Genomic DNA, 8,572 nt, shown 5'->3' on the forward strand with positions numbered 1-8,572 from the left:
CCAAAATTTTGAGACCCAATACTAAAGCCTCGTATTCAGCCACATTATTTGAACAAGGGTACTTTAATTCGAAGAGAAACTCTGATGGAACAACTTCTGGTAAAATAATTAAAATTTCTATCCCATCACTATCTTAATGTTTCGAGCCATCGAAATATAACTTCCAAGAGTCAATAAGTACATCAATTATGTTTGCCCCTTGGTCATTGGGATTGTCCAAATGATCCACTAAAAAATCTGTAATGACCTAGCCTTTCACAGCCTTAGTTGGAATGTATTGCAGGTCAAATTCTGTCAAAGCCAACATCCATTTTCCTAATCGACCTTTCAACATAGAATAGGATTACATGTATTTGACTAAGTCAGTCTGTGCAATCACATGCACAGTTTTTGCAACCATATAGCACTTTAATTTCGTACAGGCATAATAAAGAGATAGACACAATTTCTCAATAGGTGAATATCTTGTTTCGATATCAGTTAACACCATACTAAGGTAATAAATGGCTCGTTTATGTCCTTCCTCATCATCTTGAGCTAACATGCATCCAATAGTATTCATCGATGCTGCAATATATAATTTTAAAGGCTCATAAGGACGAACAGTCGCCATTATCAGTGCTTTGGACAGATAAGCTTTAATCGACTCAAAAGCTTCTTGATGCTCGTTTGTCCATGTAAACCTTTTGTCATCTTTAAGTTTTACTAAGGGTGCAAATATCCGAGTTCGACCTGAAAGGTTTGATATAAACCTTTCAAGATAATTAACCTTTTCAAGAAAAAGATTGCACTTCCTTTTTCGACTTAGGAGGGGGTTACTCTAAGATTGTGTTAGCTTTATTTTTATCAATAGCAATCTCCTTCTTGTGAACTACGAACCCTAGAAAATTTCTTGCAGACACACCAAATACACATTTTAAAGGATTCATTTTTAATCATTTTCTCTGCATTGTATTAAATGCCTGCCTCAAATGATCGAGATGTTAATTTACAGAACTTGATTTAACCATAACATCATCGATATAAACCTCTATAAACTTTCCAATGAACTCATGGAAAATAGTAATCATGGCATGTTCATATATAGCACCGGCATTCTTTAGACCGAATGGCATATAACCACCCATTCGTATGTTCCCAATGCTCCAGTTCATCAAAAAACAGTTTTGGACACATCATCTTCTGCAATAAAAATTTGGTTATATCCTGAATAATCGTCTATAAAACTCAGGATTTCGTTACTTGCAGCAGAATTGATTAACATGTCTGCTATAGGCATAAAATATTCAACTTTTGGAGTAGCATTATTTAAATCTCAAAAGTCTATGCATACTCTCAATTTTCCATTCTTCTTCATTATGGAAACAATATTCGAGACCCATTCCACGTAACATGCAGTTCAAATGAACTTTGCTTTAATCAAACGTTCAATCTCCTCTTTAATCTTGATTAATTTTAGGGGCAAATCGTCCAGGTGATTACTTTACTAGTCGAGCAAACCATTTTAATGCTAATCAATGTTCTACAAGGGAACGATCGAGACCAGGCATCTCATGATAATCCCAAGCAAAATAGTCTTTAAGTTCATGTAAAAGATTAAGAAAGTTTGTTCGACATGGTTCCACAAAGTTCTTACATATGTAAGTGATTTGAACATCGTTATCAAATCCTAAATTAACTTCTTTCATCGGATCTTGTGACTCAAAACTTTTTGTAACTTCATCATCTTTTACCGAATATTTTTTGAACCCCAAAGGATCCAAATCATAGATGCAATCAAAAGATAAATCAACGGATTCCTTGGCACTGAAACATACTTCATTATCAATCAATTCAACAACTGAGTTATTTTCAATAAAATGAACTTCTGCTATGTCAACGGCAGTTTGATTGATAATATTATTAAAACTAGGAAAGCAAAATGAACCTAAGCCATGACTGAATTCGATCGAAGCAATCGAATCTGTACTACAAACTAGAAAAGATGAAACTACATTCCTAGATGACTCAACTTCACCAGAAGAATTATTTTTATTTTTAACAGAAGAAAAACTATTTAAATAACTTCTTAAAATTACCAGGTAATTCGAGACGTCTTGTTCATCAGCCATGTAAGGACGTCTTCAAATCACCTCTTACGCTGAGCAATCCCAACCAGTTTGAGGAGCATCAAGTCTTGGATAATGAAGCTTCACATTTAGGCCCTCTAAAGTCAGAAAACAACCTTCACAATTGTAAAAAGTGAGCACCCTGTTGACATTCAAAGGCTTTAATTTAGGACTATACATTCTGAAATCGACATGCAGTTGCTCGACATGCAGATTCGAATTAGCCTTAACCACTTCAGGCTTCCTTTCATCTGTCCATAAAAGGACACTCTGATGCACAGTAGAAGGTACTGCCCCAACTCTGTGTTTCCAGTCGCCCCCTGTTCATACCCTGGGTCGAGCTGTCCGACCTAGAATGTTCTACAGACAAAGCGACCGACATCTTCAGGTCAGGACGACCCGACCTCTTCTCATAGAGTTCGGGCAAGCCGACAGGGAAGCCCAAAGAAGGGCCCTAACGGAGGACCGCGCACCAAAGCCCAAGGCAACCCAAGCCTACAGGGAGAAGGGCGGTTCCTTTGAAGATAAGATGACTGAAGTTAGGATTTTTGCTAGTAAAGAATTTTATAAAAATAGTCGTGTTGTAGATATAGATTCTAAACCAACAGAAATCCCTTCGTGCAAACGTTTTGGTTGTCACAAGTAACAAACCCCTTTAAAATTAATAACCGAGTATTTAAACCTTGGGTCGTCTTCTCAAGGAACTGCAGGGAAGTATGTTCTTATTATTGGTTATGGAGATTGTAAATTGGGGTTTGAGAATGAGGAATGAATATGGCAATTAATTTAAATGGCAATTAAAATAAATAAATACTGTAAAGCAAACTCTTTGGCAAGGTATAAGAAATCAGAAGTCCAGACTTAGTTATTCTTATCAATAATAATGAAAGTTGAATCTTAATTCCACTTAGTTAACCTTTACTAAAGCAAAGAAAAGTCAAGGGACTAATTAGTTTGACCTTTTAGTCCTATTTATTTCCTAAGAAAAGGTTGGGATTATCGAAATTCAATTCAATTAGCAAAGATAACAGTTATCAATTATGTTGAGCTAAGATAACTCCTGAGTTACTGATTTCTTAACCAAGACCAAAAGGAAAAGGAATTAAGTCTACTGGAATAAAAATGTCTTCAGATTGGGAATAATCAATGACATAAATAAAAGAAAGCAATATTAACTGAAATACCTCAAATAACATTAATTCGAAAGAGTAATCTGTAACATAGAAGAATTCATAAACTAAATTGAAAAACAAGTAATGAAAAAAGGAATATTGAACCTGATAAAAAGATAATCCTCAAAGCAAATAAAATCCTAAATCTAAATCCTAATCCTAAAGAGAGAGGAGAGAACCTCTCTCCAACTAAACATAAATCATCGAAAGTGACTAAAAAAAATTCTAGAGTCCCTTGAATGGATGCATTCCCACACTTCATAACCTCTGGTCTATACCTTCTGGACTTGGATTTGGGCCAAAAAGGGCTTTAGAATTTGCTATGAGCGTTTTCTGCAATTTTTTGTGCGTGGCCTCTGTTACGCGTTCGTGTGGGTCACGCGGTCGCGTCAATTGGAGTTTTCCTTATCGCGTGGTCACGTCAGTCATGTGGTCGCGTCATAGGTGTTCTTCTTTAGGTGCGCGTTCGCGTCAGTCATGCAGCCGTGTCGCTGCTTCTTCGCTCTTGGCACGCGGTCGCGTCATCCATGCGATCGCGTGGATGCCAGTTTCTCCAAAACTCCGTTTTACGCTTTTCTTTCATTTTTGTATGTTTCCTTTCCATCCTTTGAGTCATTCCTGCCTTAGAAGATCTGAAACTACTCAACACACAAATCACGGCATCGAATGATAATAAAGGGTAATTAAAATAATTAATTTTAAAGCATAGGAAACATATTTTTCACATACATCACATAATAAGGAAGGAAAAGTAAAACCATGCAATTAATATGAATAAGTGGGTGAAGGATTGAATAAATCACTCAAACTAAGCACAAAATATATCACAAAATATGGGTTTATCAACCTCCCCACACTTAAACAATAGCATGTCCTCATGCTAAATCCAAGGTAAAAAGTAAGGTTAAAGTGGTGGAATGTCATGTAATGCAATCTAAACTAAATACAACTAACTAAATGAATGATGCATCATGCAATTATAATTTGTTATTCACTTGTATATAAAGCTTACACATAGTTAAATTAATTCACATTCTCAAGGAATATATATATATATATATATATATATATATATATATATATATATATATATATATATATATAGCCAAACCTTAGATAATGATAAAGCACTTTTACAATTGAGATGGGAGAGAAAAATATTTTATAAACTTGCAAGACAATTAGTAATTTAAGCAGAGATATATATTAATGAGTTAGTGAACCCTCAATGGATTTTTGTGTTTACTCTCTAGTCACTCAGTGTTTATCGGGTTAATCACTCTATTCTTCTTTTTATCCTTACTTTCTATAACTTTGTTCTTCATCTAACCAATCAACAATTATAGAATATAGACATACCAAAAATCATGAGGTCTTTAATTAAGGCTGTAATGTGGCCAAGGTAAAGGTAAGGGTATATTGATGAGTGGATAATTTATACGCTTTTTGGCATTATTTTTTGTATGTTTTTAGTATATTTTAGTTAGTTTTTAGTATATTTTTATTAGTTTTTAGTTAAAATTCACTTTTCTGGACTTTACTATGAGTTTGTGTGTTTTTCTGTGATTTCAGGTATTTTCTGGCTGAAATTGAGGGACCTGAGCAAAAATCTGATTCAGAGGCTGAAAAGGGCTGCAGATGCTGTTGGATTCTGACCTCCCTGCACTCAAAGTGGATTTTCTGGAGCTACAGAAGCCCAATTGGCGCGCTCTCAACGGCGTTGGAAAGTAGACATCCTGGGCTTTCGAGCAATATATGATAGTCCATACTTTGCCCAAGATTTGATGGCACAAATCGGTGTTCAAAGTCACCTTCAGAATTCCCATCGTTAAACGCCGGAACTGGCACCAAAGTGGGAGTTAAACGCCCAAACTGGCACAAAAGCTGGCGTTTAACTCCAAGAAGAGTCTCTACACGAAAATGCTTCAATGCTCAGCCCAAGCACACACCAAGTGGGCCCGGAAGTGGATATTTATGTCATTTACTCATCTTTGTAATTCTTAAGCTACTAGTTCCCTATAAATAGGACCTTTTACTATTGTATTTTGATCATCTTCGGACATCTAGTTCTTAGATCATTGGGAGGCTGGCCTCACGGCCATGCCTAGACCTTGTTCTTATGTATTTTCAACGGTGGAGTTTCTACACACCATAGATTAAGGTGTGGAGCTCTGGTGTACCTCGAGTATTAATGCAATTACTATTGTTCTTCTATTCAATTCAGCTTGTTCTTGTTCCAAGATATCACTTGTTCCTCAACTTGATGAATGTGATGATCCGTGACACTCATCATCATTCTCACCTATGAACGTGTGACTGACAACCACCTCCGTTCTACCTTAGATTGGGTGGATATCTCTTGGATTCCTGATACACGACGCATGGTTGCTGCTCGCCTGACAACCGAGCCAGCCATTCCGTGAGATCAGAGTCTTCGTGGTATAAGCTAGAATTGATGGCGGCATTCAAGAGAATCCGGAAGGTCTAAACCTTGTCTGTGGTATTCTGAGTAGGATTCAATGATTGAATGACTGTGACGAGCTTCAAACTCACGATTGTGGGGCGTTAGTGACAGACGCAAAAGAATCACTGGATTCTATTCCGACATGATCGAGAACCGACAGCTGGATAGCCGTGCCGTGACAGGGTGCGTTGAACATTTCCACTGAGAGGATGGGAGGTAGCCACTGACAACGGTGAAACCCTACATACAGCTTGCCATGGAAAGGAGTAAGAAGGATTGGATGAAGACAGTAGGAAAGCAGAGAGACGGAAGGGACAAAGCATCTCCATTCGCTTATCTGAAGTTCTCACCAATGAATTACATAAGTATCTCTATCTTTATCTTTATGTTTTATTCATATATCCTCCATAACCATTTGAGTCTGCCTGACTGAGATTTACAAGGTGACCATAGCTTGCTTCATACCAACAATCTCCGTGGGATCGACCCTTACTCGCGTAAGGTTTATTACTTGGACGACCCAGTGCACTTGCTGGTTAGTTGTGCGAAGTTGTGTTTATGCCATGGTATTGAGCACCAAGTCTTTGGGGCCATTACTAGGGATTATTTGAGTTGTGAAAAGTAGTGATCACAATTTCGTGCACCAAGTTTTTGGCGCCGTTGCCGGGGATTGTTGAGTTTGGACAACTGACGGTTCATCTTGTTACTTAGATTAGGTATTTTTTTCAGAGTTCTTAAGAATGAATTCTAGTGTTTCAAGGTGATGTTCTTATCATCACCAAAGCTGATTGATTCTCATCAATTTAGCTCTTGAATGCAATGTCTTGCTGAAGCTTGGCTATCCATGTCTAATTCCTTTAGACTAAAGCTTTACATTAACATTGCATGATTCCTGGAATTCTCATTAAGAATTTTGATATCTTTATTTTCTTTTCCACTTAATTTTCGAAAAAATCCAAAAAAATTACAAAATCATAAAAACCAAAAAAATATTTTTATGTTTCTTGTTTAAGTCTAGTGTCTCATTTTAAGTTTGGTGTCTTGCATGCATTGTTTATTTGATCTTGGTTCTATTTTCAAGTCAATAATACAGGGAACTGAAGATTCAGTACATGCAGCAGAGGAATTATACAGAAAAAGCTGGGCGTTCAAAACGCCTAGTGAAGAAGGAAAAACTGGCGTTTAAACGCCAGCCAGGATACCTGGCTGGGCATTTAACGCCCAAAAGGGTAGTGCTTTGGGCGTTAAACGCCAGAATGTGCACCATTCTGGGCGTTTAACGCCAGGATGGCACAAGAGGGAAGATTCTGTTTTTAATTCAAATTTTTTCAAGTTTTCAAAATCAAATCTTTTTCAAATCATATCTTTTCAATCAAATGTTTTCAAAATCAATTTCTTTCCTTTTTCAAAGATACTTGCTATCAATTAATGATTTGATTCAACATTTCAAGTATGTTGCCTTTTCTGTTGAGAAAGGTTTAATGTCTGAATCATATCTTTTCTTGTTAGTTAAGTCATTAAGTTTTAAATCAAATCTTTTTAAAAATAGTTTTCAATCATATCTTTTTTATTTTTGATTTCAAAATCTTTTTCAAAAATCACTTGATTTCTTTTCCACTTTTGGTTTTCGAAAATCAATTAATGTTTTTCAAAATGTTTTTTTTAAATCTTTTTAAATTATTTTCGAAAATCTCTTCCCCTCTTTTCACATCCTTCTATTTATAGAGTACCACTCCTCCTCAATGCACAATTCGGACGCTATCCGACTAAGTTCGAATTCTTCTCCCTCTTCCTTCTATTTTTTCTGTTCCTCTGACACCTCAAGGAATCTCTATACTGTGACATAGAGGATTCCATATTTTCTTGTTCTCTTCTCTTTCATATGAGCAGGAGCAAAGACAAAGGCATTCTTGTTGAGGCTGATCCTGAACCTGAAAGGACCTTGAAGCGAAAGCTAAGAGAAGCTAAAGCACAACTCTCTGTAGAGGACCTAACATAAATCTTCAAAGAAGAAGAACCTATGGCAGCCGAAAACAACAACAATGCCAACAATGCAAGGAAGGTGCTGGGTGACTTTACTGCACCTACTCCCGACTTCTATGGGAAAAGCATCTCTATCCCTGCCATTGGAGCAAACAACTTTGAGCTTAAACCTCAATTAGTTTCTCTAATGCAACAGAATTTCAAGTTCCATGGACTTCCACTGGAAGATCCTCATCAGTTTTTAGCTGAATTCTTGTAAATCTGTGACACTGTCAAGACCAATGGGGTTGACCCTGAGGTCTACAGACTTATGCTATTCCCTTTTGCTGTAAGAGACAGAGCTAGGATATGGTTGGACTCACAACCTAAAGAAAGCCTGAACTCTTGGGAAAAGCTAGTCAATGCCTTCTTGGCAAAGTTCTTTCCACCTCAAAAATTGAGTAAGCTTAGAGTGGAAGTCCAAACCTTCAGACAGAAGGAAGGTGAATCCCTCTATGAAGCTTGGGAAAGATACAAACAATTAATCAGAAAGTGTCCCTCTGACATGCTTTCTGAATGGAGCATCATAGGTATTTTCTATGATGGTCTCTCTGAACTATCCAAGATGTCATTGGATAGCTCTGCTGGAGGATCTCTTCATTTGAAGAAGACGCCTGCAGAAGCTCAAGAACTAATTGAAATGGTTGCAAATAACCAATTCATGTACACTTCTGAAAGGAATCCTGTGAACAATGGGACAAATCAGAAGAAAGGAGTTCTTGAGATTGATACTCTGAATGCCATATTGGCTCAGAACAAAATACTGACTCAGCAAGTCAATTTGATTTCTCAAAGTCTGTCTGGAA

General features: G+C 36.9%; 1 non-coding gene across 1 annotated transcript; it reads right to left on the bottom strand.

The window, feature by feature from the left end:
• Positions 1-8,169: 8,169 nt before the first annotated feature.
• LOC130947140 (small nucleolar RNA R71) lies at positions 8,170-8,277 on the bottom strand. The gene has a single exon (XR_009072549.1). It is a non-coding gene; the product is annotated as a small nucleolar RNA R71 (small nucleolar RNA).
• Between the last annotated feature and the right edge of the window lie 295 nt (positions 8,278-8,572).

This window comes from Arachis stenosperma, chromosome 8, assembly GCF_014773155.1.
Source record: "Arachis stenosperma cultivar V10309 chromosome 8, arast.V10309.gnm1.PFL2, whole genome shotgun sequence".
Classification (NCBI taxonomy): Eukaryota; Viridiplantae; Streptophyta; class Magnoliopsida; order Fabales; family Fabaceae; genus Arachis; species Arachis stenosperma.